The 11,860-nt window shown below is 40.7% G+C and overlaps 1 long non-coding RNA gene and 1 other non-coding gene across 2 annotated transcripts; one reads left to right on the top strand and one right to left on the bottom strand.

The window, feature by feature from the left end:
• Nucleotides 1-4,359: 4,359 nt before the first annotated feature.
• Nucleotides 4,360-4,466, top strand: LOC130460171 (small nucleolar RNA R71). Its single transcript, XR_008920115.1, has one exon. It is a non-coding gene; the product is annotated as a small nucleolar RNA R71 (small nucleolar RNA).
• Nucleotides 4,467-7,685: 3,219 nt separating this feature from the next.
• On the bottom strand, nt 7,686-10,035 carry LOC130459686 (uncharacterized). Its single transcript, XR_008919270.1, has 3 exons — nt 9,906-10,035; nt 9,004-9,053; nt 7,686-7,950 (listed from the first exon to the last, which is right to left on the bottom strand). It is a non-coding gene; the product is annotated as an uncharacterized lncRNA (long non-coding RNA).
• Between the last annotated feature and the right edge of the window lie 1,825 nt (nt 10,036-11,860).

Raw genomic sequence — 11,860 nt, 5'->3', positions numbered from 1 at the left:
CGGTTCTGTATGCCCATAGAGTATCATCTAGCTTATCGCTCCAATCCTTCCTAGACTTTGCCACCACTTTCTCAAGGATAGATTTGATCTCTCGGTTGGAGACCTCAACTTGACCACTCGTCTGAGGGTGGTAGGCTAGTCCAGTGCGGTGATAAACTCCATACTTGCGCAGGAGCGCATCCAGATGCTTCTCATGGAAGTGTGACCCTCCATCACTGATCAAAGCGCGCGGAACCCCAAATCTAGGAAAAATGATCTTCTTGAACAGGGAGATGACTGTCTTAGCATCGTTAGTAGGTGAGGCAACGGCTTCCACCCACTTTGACACATAATCTACAGCAACAAGGATATACAAGTTACCCTTGGACGATGGGAATGGTCCCATATAATCAATTCCCCACACATCGAAAATCTCAACCTCAAGGATCCCGTTCTGTGGCATCTCATACCTCCTCGAAATAGTGTCGGCCCTCTGGCACGCATCACAAGCCATAATAAAAGCCTGTGCATCTTTGAACATAGTAGGCCAGTAAAAACCACATTGTGACAGCTTAGCGTTTGTTTTCGACGGTCCATGGTGGCCACCATAAGGTGAAGAATGACACCTACTGATAACACCTTGAACTTCCCATTCTGGAATACAACGCTTGTATAACCCTTCAGCAGTCTCACGAAACAAATAAGGATCGTCCCAAAAGTAGAACCGGACATCATGTAGGAATTTCTTCTTCTGTTGATATGAAAGATCGGCCGGAAGAATTCTACCTACAATGTAGTTAGCAAAATCTGCGAACCATGGTGACTGACTGGCAAGTGCAAGTAAATGATCATCCGGAAATGAATCATCAATCGGTGTAGATCCCTTACCATCGTCATACCTCAATCTAGACAAGTGATCTGCAACCACATTCTCAGCCCCTTTCTTGTCGCGGATCTCTAGATCGAACTCCTGTAGCAGTAGTATCCATCGAATAAGCCTAGGCTTGGCTCCCTTCTTAGAGAGCAGATACTTAAGGGCCGCATGGTCAGTATAGACTATCACCTTGGATCCAATCAGATAGGTGCGGAATTTATCCAAGGCATAGACTATAGCTAGAAGCTCCTTCTCAGTAGTTGCATAATTAACTTGAGCTTCATCCAAGGTCTTACTTGCATAATAGATGGCATGTAAAACCTTCTCCTTTCTCTGACCCAGCACTGCCCCAACTGCATAATCACTTGCATCACACATTATCTCAAACGGAATATCCCATTCGGGAGAACGGATGATGGGAGCCGAAATCAGTGCCTGTTTAATCCTGTCAAAGGCTTCAAGACAAGCATCAGTAAACACAAACGGGGCATCCTTGAGAAGGAGCTGGGTAAGTGGTTTAACAATTTTAGAGAAATCCTTGATAAAGCGGCGATAAAACCCCGCATGACCAAGAAAACTTCCAACACCCTTCACATTAACTGGAGGGGGTAATTGTTCAATCACTTGGACCTTAGCTTGATCCACCTGAATGCCCTTATCAGATATCAAATGTCCCAAAACCACCCCTTCAGTAACCATGAAATGACACTTTTCCCAGTTCAAGACTAAATTGCACTCTTCACATCTTTTCAAAACTTTAGTCAGATTTAGCAAGCAAGAATCAAAAGAAGTACCATAGACGCTAAAATCATCCATAAACACTTCCATGATAGACTCAATAAAATCAGAAAAGATACTCATCATGCAACGTTGGAAAGTAGCAGGTGCATTACACAGACCAAAAGGCATCCTACGATATGCAAAGGTACCATAGGGGCAGGTGAAGGTGGTCTTTTCCTGGTCGTCTGGATGTATGGGAATTTGAAAGAAACCAGAATAACCATCCAGATAATAGAAAAACTTGTGACAGGCTAGCCTTTCTAACATTTGATCAATGAAGGGAAGGGGAAAATGGTCCTTTTTAGTAGCAACATTAAGACGCCTATAATCAATGCACATGCGCCAACCTGTGACTACCCTAGTTGGTATCAACTCATTTTTTTCATTTCTCACCACAGTTGTCCCCCCTTTCTTAGGCACTACCTGAACGGGACTCACCCACTTAGAATTAGACACAGCATACACTATACCCGCATCAAGCAATTTCATAACTTCAGCTTTTACAACATCTTGCATGACAGGGTTCAAACGACGCTGGGGTTGAATGCATGGTTTATGATTTTCATCTAGATGTATCCTATACATACAAAAGTCAGGGCTAATACCCTTTAAATCATCAATACTGTACCCAATGGCCTTTTTGTGCATTTTCAACACAATAAGAAGTTGGGATAACTGGCCTGCATCAAGTGCAGTACTGACGATCACAGGGCAAAGTTGTTCATTATCTAAAAACGCATACTTAAGGTTAGCAGGAAGAGGCTTAAGTTCGGGTTTCTTTACCTCTTTAACAGAACAAACCGGCCGAACTAACCTCTTCAATTTTGTGCTCTCCGGCTCAGATTCTCCACCATTAAGAGCCAACTCCAGAGCATCCACTTCAGCACTCCAAGAACTGCTATCACCTGCAGAAGACTCAGAACAAAGCACTGCCTCCAAAGGGTCTCTTTCGAGAACTTGGGAGACGTTATCACGAGTAATAAAATCGACTACATCTATGCGATAGCATTGTTCCTCCTCTAGCATGGGACTTTTTAAGGCACTATTCAGATTAAAAGTCACCTTATCATCCCCAACAGACAATGTCAATTTCCCACTTTTAACATCAATTACCGCCCCCGCCGTATGAAGGAAGGGTCTACCTAAGATTATGGGAATTTGAGAATCCTCCTGCATGTCTAATACTACAAAGTCCACAGGTATATAGAATTTACCTACTCTAACAGGGACGTCCTCTAAAACACATAAGGGGTATTTGACAGAACGGTCGGCCATTTGTAGAGTGATATTGGTAACCTTAAGCTCACCCATATTCAGTTTAGTACAGACAGACAAAGGCATGACAAACACACTAGCACCTAGATCACATAAAGCTTTATCAATAAATACGGTGCCAATGTTACATGGGATGGAAAAACTCTCGGGGTCCTTAAGTTTAGGTGGAGACTTGTTTTGCAAATAGGCACTACATTCCTCAGTGAAAGCTACAGTCTCTACCTCACAAAAAGCACGTTTTCTGGTCAAAATATCCTTCATGAATTTAGCATAAGCAGGAACTTGTAAAATTAATTCAGTAAAAGGAACCGTTACCTGCAATTTTTGACCACTTCCAAGAATCTGCCAAACTGCTTGTCTAGCTTATTCTTGAGTTGTCGGTTTGGGAAGGGGAGTGTAATAGGTGGTACTTGTATATCCGCCCCCTTCTTAACCGCAGTTGTAGCCTCATTCTCATTGACTATCTTTTCAGTTGGTTCCTTTTCACCCATAACTATCTTCTGGATTTCCTCACTGACCAGATCACTAGCAGACACCCCGGAATCAACCTCAACCGGCATAGAAGGACCATCATAATCCCTACCACTCCTCAATGTAATTGCATTAGCAGACTCCCTATTTTCGGGCTGTGAAGGAAGTTGGCCTGGTGGCCTCCCTGCAATAGTAGTAGCCATCTGTGCCAACTGTGTATCAATGATCTTGTTATGAGCAGTAAGAGTATCGATTTTTGCATCCTTTTCACTTAGAGATTTTTGCATTTGTAGCATCATGTTTCTCATCTCTACTAGCATAGGGTCAGGCTGTGTGGCGTGAGGTTGTGGTTGTGGGGGTGATGTGTGTTGTCTAGAGAACCCAGGTGGCCCACTAAACTGTTGGTTGTAGTTGTTTCGGGGTTGGTAAGATTGTTGGTGTGGGGGTTGATATGGTTGTGGTGGTGGATGTTGAACTTGGTGAGGGTTTTGGATGTTGTTGCTCCTGTAGGAAAGCAGAGGGTTATTTTGTAGCCCTCAATGTAAGAGTTGGAGAATGGGTTGTTTTGTTTGTAGGATTGAAAAGCATTACATTGTTCAATAGAGCTTCTACATTCCTGTGCATAATGACCAGACATTCCACAACTTTCACAAATAGTAGTAGGTTGGGCACTCATAGCAGCTACACTAACAGGTTGGGCAGATTGAGCATTGGCCGCTTGCATATTATCGAATTTATAATGTAAAGCAGTCAATTGGGCAGTTAATTGTTCAATAGAATTTAAATCATGCTTACCACCCCTGTTAGATAGACCTCTAGGATTTCCATACTGGGCATTGTGAATGGCTATCTCCTCAATCACCTCCATAGCTCTAGGAACCTCAAGTTGCATGAACCTCCCACTGGCAGCTGAATCCAACAAACATCTAGACTCATTGCCCAGACCATTATAAAACTGCTGAATCAAGAACCAATCTTCCAAACCATGGTGCGGGCATTCTCTTTGCAAATCCTTGAATCTCTCCCAAACCTCGAACAAACTCTCATCCGCTTGTTGTGAGATACCTAATATCTGACCCCTCAGACGAGCCGTTTTCTCAGGTGGAAAATATTTAACATAAAAAGCAAGAGCCAAGGATTCCCAATTATTAATTTTCAAAGCCGCCCGATTCAACCCATTAATCCACAATTTAGCTTTCCCACTCAAAGAGAACGGGAAAAGTATCTCCATAGTCTGCTCCGGAGTCAATCCCTTTTGCTTGATGGTGGAGCAATATTGGATAAAGGACTGAATGTGAAGATTCAGATCTTCACCTGGTTCCCCCACCGTACTGGCGTCTCTCGATCATGTTAATCAATGCAGGCTCAATCTTGAAGGTCTCAGCTGCAATAGAAGGCATGATCGCCTTTGGTAGCACGGACAGACTTGGCTTAGAATAGTCCGTAAGCCGTGGGGTAGGTGGCGGTATCAGATTTTCGTCACCCATCTCTATCTCTGAAACTGAATCTGTATCTGAAGGAAAAAGATCGCCAATATTATTATCAGAATCAGAGTAATTCCCACACTGTGCAATGAAAGTTCTTCGTCTACGAAAGGTTCTTTCGGGCTCAGGATCGAATGGAGTAAGATTACTAGTACCTCCGGTCCTGGGCATAGACAAAGACTACAAAACAATGTGAGATCCGGTCTCAAGGAACGTGAGTTCCTTGAGTAGTAACAAACAATAATCTAGGATAAGCAATCAACAACAGAAAATAAAACCGTTTCCCCGGCAACGGCGCCAAAATTTGACAGGCTAAATCGCACTCCTATCAAAGATAAACCTAACGTTCACCAACTAAAAATATAGCAAGGGAAGCAGGGATCGTATCCACAGGGAAACAATGTTCTTTCTACTATTAATTAACTAATATAGGCTACTTGTAACAAAGAATTGGATTGGTTTGTATATTAAGCTAAGGCAAATAATCAAACTGAAATATAACAATATTAAGGGAATCTAGGGCAGCGGTTCACCATAAATGCAGACCGGGATTGGACAACGGACAATAACAATTAATTAACAATCATAACTAGGAAAACATGCATCTCTCGAATCTTATGAATTCCTTAGGATAGAACAACTAGCGGGCTCTCGCTACGTACTAGAAATAATTCCTATCTAATAGCCACAGACCAAAAACATCAGATTTATACCTCTCGGCGCATAATCTAAGGTTAATCAAACTCAAATCAAAATAGTCCGGCCGAACAGAATTGACGAGCAATAATAATAAGCTATAGAAATTATAATCAATCAATCAAATAATCAAGTCCACATATAATCCCAATCATGCATTCATGGATCCCCTAAACCCTAGAAATTAAACTACTCACTCATGATAACTAATAACAAAGCGATTAACATAATGGAAAACATGATCAAAGCAATAGAATAAATTAAAGTAAGAAGCAGTACCTAATTCTCCAACAATGGAAATTGAAAGCTTGTGTTTTTATATAAATCGAACTAAGTGTTTGAATTAATGTAGAGAGGAAATAAAACTTAGAGAAATAAACTAAGGGTTTAGTGCTGGAAAATAAGATGCCACTAAAAATAAAAGGGGCTAGTATTTATAGTTTGCCCAAAATATAGCCCAAAACCGGAAATAAAAACTCGCGCATAAGTGCTGGGGTTGGCGTCGCCCGATCGGGCGTCGCTTCGCCCGATCGGGCGATCCACTCGATAGTCGGCCCGATCGGGCCAAAATCCGCCCGATCGGGCGGTTTGTGAACTCTTCATACAGCCTCCAGATTGACCGCCCGATCCGGATCGGGAGAAATGCGCCCGATCGGGCGCGCGTTGATGATTCCATATTACTTATAAATCCGCCCGATGGTTGCATTTCGCCCACAGCTTCCAGGGCGATTTGCAATCTTCAATGTAGCTCACCCATATCACTGAGTCTAACTCCCGGGGCTCAACCATAAGCATCCAAGGCTCCCGAAAGTCGACGATGGAGGTCCCGAACTTCTCGGACTCATATAGTGGCCTAGATCAACAATGAAACGGGTCTAAAACGACCAATTTCTCATAATCAAACCTGAAACTCAAGGCACACTCAATAACACACATTAGTACTAGAAATGGCTCCTAAGAGCACGTTTGACACATAAAAGCACTAAGGGACGGGGGTAAAAATACTATATAAAACATGCATATCAATAGTAAAATAGGCCAGAATAAGATAAAATTGAGAAATGTGAGTTTTCTGCTGAGATGTGTGCAGCGCTAGAAATTTCCAGCGCTTGGATCAGAAGTGCTGTTATTTTCTAGCGCTTCACATGTCAGCGCCAGATATGTTTGTTTACAGCTGGATTAAAACTTTATCTCGTGTGATTATGTGAGAAACAAATTGCAGCGCCAGAAAATAATGGCGCTTTGGATTTGTGCGTTGGAAATATTGTGGCGCGTACGTGCCAGCGCTAGAATGTTTTACTTCACTTTTCCAGTTTATCCGATTTTTTCCCGAATCTCACTCACAGTTTTATCTTTTAGAATACGGGTTGTGATGCAACTCTTATCCTTTATCCATTGATAAATCGTAATGCGACTTAAACACTCATCTTATACGGTTACTTTTCTGGATAGCATTCAAGCATAGCAGTTACTATAAATAGCAGCTTCTAAAAATGGAAGTATGGTTTACAGGATTATCAGTAAGTCATGGACCGTTCGCTGCATATTTAGGAAAGCTTAGTCAAGCGGTGTTTGGTTTCATCATTGAACACACCGTATCGGGCCTAGGGACAAATGTAGGCGTCTACAGTTAGCCCCCACTTTGATTGAGTCTGAGCAAGACGATAATCAAAGTATTGATAGACGGAGTGCGTTTATAACCTAGCCTGGTTAAGATCAAGTCCGAAAGAAGGTCTCACGAGCCCCAAAGTGATAACATTTGACTGAAGGGTCATCACTGGAAATGCCAATAGTTCCCTCACGAGTCATCGGGAATCTATTGACTTGAATCGACTTCTCACAGAGTCATTGAAGACGTTCAAATGTTGGAACACAGTTTTTACGAAAACAGATGCGTAACTTACTTTTTTATCGAGAACGGAATATAGGAAATAGAATGGTGACAGGATATGGGATGATAACAGAATACATAATATGGAATGACAACAGAAACAGATCACATAATACAGAGTATAGGTGTAACACCCCTCTATTTAAGCTTATTTTAAAGACACTAATTAAATTTTAACCTTAACTAATTATTAAAAAATTCGGCAGCATTTCCCCTAAATATGGACAACCTAAAATATTATTTAGGATATTACGTCATATTTCCTTTAACCTGCATCAACTACATCATTCCAACATATAAAATTTTCCCAATACACCATCAGGGTGTTACTGCTACACCTACTTATAAAGTGGATGCAAAGCTAAGTACTAATAATATTACATAACTAAAAGAATTCAAATAACTTATACACACTAAAGTCTTCCATAGAAGTACACTTCAACTAAGCTCTCAACTTTACTTCACGTGTACCTAAAATTCAACGCCAATACCTGCATCTCCTGCTCACCATAATTAAATGGGTCGTCGCAGGTTCAATCCCAAAGGGGAGAACAATAAAACAAACACCAAACAAAGAAAAAGAATCAGCAAAGCTGGTAACCACCACTCCACTCAGTAAAATAATTATTTGAGAAATCATAGAAGCATAAACAAGTTAAATAGTACACAAAAGTTCTAGACATCGTTTTCAAATAATTTTGAATAATAAAATATAAAACAAAATGAGTATTTGAGGATTTCTAATGGTTTTCCATTTGAGTTCTTCGCCAATCGTATAAACCCTATCTCATATATTCCTAATTACTTGAATTCTCCATTATAAGTAGATCCGGGGCCCCCTGACAATCTACTGGACAATAGATAGACCCGGGAGCCCCTGGTAGTCTATTTGCGATGTACCCGGGAGCCCATAACAGTACATTCATTCTTCGTTGGCCAACTAATTCAATAACCTCTAATGTGCACACCCCCAAACTCTAGCTTTTACGTGACCCGGGAGCCCCTGAACAGTCACACCAGAGATGAGGACGGTTTTCCATCTTGCCACATACGGCGATAATTAATTCCGAATTGCCGCATATGGCGAAAATCATTAAATCCCACAATCACCTTAAACTCAAGTCTCCAACACTCAAAAAGTTTCTCCTATTGTAATTGAAATTAATTAGCTCACATTCAATCTCCCAAATCCATAACTTGATCACTAATACAAAACATGATATTCGCCATTAACCCAACCCATAAAGTATCATCATTCTCTAATTCATTTCTCATATCAAACATCCACACTTTAGTAAATAAAACAAACAAGGCAATAAACACATTTCCACATCACAAATACGATGGTTTTATTATAGAAATCTATTAAGATTAATTCGTAAAACATCTTTGATAATTCAATATGTATATTGAAAACATTAGAAAAACCAAAGTTTAAAACTTTTATAAGAGAGGTTGTTTAATATCGCAAAATGAATATTCATAGGTTTGCATTTAAGTCGTTAGCACATAGATTCAAAGGTTATAACTGAAGGAGGTGTCCATGGGGTTACCTTGAGCAAGATCTTAGCGCAATTTTGGATGTTTTATTCCCCAACTCGTTCTTGTATTCCAAAGTTAAATCGAAATCCATAAGAATAAAAAGGATAGTTAGTCTCCTCCTTAGAAATTCTAAAATTTGTTTGATCTAAATTCTTAACTACGTTATTTCAATCTCTTTTCCCAAAAGTGTGAAATAAGAGTACTTCTTTAATTTATAATACCAAATTACATAATAGTTCAATTCATAAATATCACTTATACGTTTATAGTAACTTCCTTTCGAACATACGTGTAGAAATTCAAAACTAGTTAATTAAAATAACCCATTATATTCAAATAATCTAAAATAAGAGTATATATACTTAAATATAAAAATATAAACAACTTACTAAAATACATGGATATATGCTTAAAGTATAAAAGTACCCATATTTTATTTAATTTTGAAAAATATAAGTTCTAAAACCATTCTAAAATTATCTGAAAAATGCTTATAAAAGTTCCATTCAAAAACATATTCAAATAATACAATTGATTACCACTCAGTAAAACAATCTACTAACTTCATGATATCCATAATTCAAAGCAAGGAAATCTAATGAAAATTAAGTACTTCAATAGAATCCTATCATAGTTAAAATTCAATAATTGTTCATAATTCTAAACTTTGATTCCAATTTAACTAATTTGAGTTAGATTATATACTTTGAATATAGAAAAATAAATCCAATTGAATAGTTAGGGTTTAATGTTTAGGAAAATTACAATCATATATAATCTATCAAGAAAAGGGAAAGGGGTTGCCGCTACCACCACCACCGGCGACCTGACGTCGCCGGCAGCAGCGGGCAGAGATGCAGCTGCGCGACACAATAAAAAAAGGGAGAGGAAGAAGAGAGGAGGGGGCGGCTACCTGGAAGCGACGTGGTGGCGACGGGGCTTCGACGGTGGGGCGGCACAAAGAAGGAGAAACGCGTGAGATGAGTGTCAGCTTGAATAGGTGTTTGCTTTGAGTGGAAAGTGAGGATTTTCAAGAAGAAAAGGGTGATATGAGTTGATGTCGGTGGAAGAAGGTCTTAAGACCACAGTTATTTATTTATTATTTTTTATTTATTTATTCTTACTTATTTCCTTTAGCAAGAAACATGGAAACTCTAGACTATTTTCCCCAATTATCTAAATTTATAAATTATAGTGGAAAATCAAGATCAGATTTCTAGAAATAATAAATTCATTCAATGAATTAATAAAAACCCAAAACTACAATCTCAAAACAAATTTTAATATAAGATAAAGAAAATAATTTATACTTAACAACAGTCTAAGAGCTGCTTAAAATTCGGGATGTTACAATAGGGTACGGGATATAAAATACGGAATACAAAATACAGAACACGGAATACAGAATGCGAAATACAAAATACGAAATATTGACATATTTATTAACGAGGAATAGATAACCTCAAAACAAGATACATAATGACGGAATACGAAATACAGAATTTTCATAATACAGAATACGATTTTTTTCAGAATACAAATCGAGGATCGCAGGCACCTCCTCCGTGATCCTAGACCCACCCGCCGTGGTATAACGAATCACACAGTTAGGCGGCACCAACCGCCGAGATCAGTAGGCTCAGGCTGCAACACAGACAAACAACAAGTCAGAACACAACAAAAGAGCAAAACAAGTGCATATCAATAAAATCCTAAAATTACACGTACCTCGGCGACCGGTGAAAGCAAGAGCCGGAGTCGCACAAAATCAAAATAGTTGTGATCAAGCATCACCAGCTCGCCCGCAGGCACGCCATGTCGCAGCACCACCCGACGACTAGCAAGGATGCACGTAGGGCACAACATACTAAAAGGCGGCAAATGGGGAACCCGTATAAGCTCAGTAGTTTGTCGGAGTACTCGGGCCCCTAGGAACTTGGTACAGAATCCGACACCGAGACTGGCGCCGAGCCTCCACCAACGCCTCTGTCTTCTGTAGCTCGACCCAGCAGGACCAGCTCACCTGTTTGCAGAACCAAAAAACAGACAGGTCAAGTAACTCGCATAAAACGTGATAAAGTAAGAAAGGAAACTAATGATGCCTACCAAGTCAGGACGCCCAGCCGCGATCATATCCCTGAACCTCTTCATAGGAGGACGTCTCTTCAGCTTCCCGGCACTACCCCAGCAGTTAGCCATCGGGTAACCCATATCCTCTCTACCGGACCGAGGGGCAAAGAACGGTAAACGCTTGAAAGCCCACAATTGCAGAAAAAAACAGTGAAAACAGGTTAAGTAAGTACGCAACTCTTTTGGCACTCCTAAATGATAATACCAAGCACGTACATCAATGAGTCGCGGCACGATGCACAGAGATATGGGCCTCATAGGCCTATATGGACCATCCGGAACCCGTACAACCACACTCATATGGCTAATCAGGTCCACATAGGCTGCCTCGCCCCAGCAGAACGAACCTAGCTCAGATAGCTCCCCCACCAACGAGATCAGCCACAGATCCATCCGCTCAGAATGGTTCGACAAAATCGTCGAACTCAAGAACAGTAGGTAAAATATGCGAGCATAAAGCCTCGCAGAAGCACCAGAAGGGCGACCCTCCACCAAAACATCCACCAGCGAGGAGTAAGGCATCCCCTTCCCTCCATACTTGGCCACCTCCACAGAAAACTCTTTCCCTCCATAATGTTGTAAATCAAGGTGCCCGTGAAGGACAGACCCGTGAGGGTAGTGTAGTCCTCAGGGGTACTGGTCATCTCCCCGCGGCCCCCACCGAAAATGAAAAGTGTTGGTGGTATCCCACCACCACTCCAGAAGCAAGCGCAAAAACCGTCTAGACGCATTAGGGCC

The sequence above is a fragment of the Spinacia oleracea genome, chromosome 4, assembly GCF_020520425.1.
Source record: "Spinacia oleracea cultivar Varoflay chromosome 4, BTI_SOV_V1, whole genome shotgun sequence".
NCBI classification, from domain to species: domain Eukaryota; kingdom Viridiplantae; phylum Streptophyta; class Magnoliopsida; order Caryophyllales; family Amaranthaceae; genus Spinacia; species Spinacia oleracea.
The sequence above is the reverse complement of the archived record's forward strand: the minus strand, read 5'-3'. Positions and strand labels throughout refer to the sequence as shown.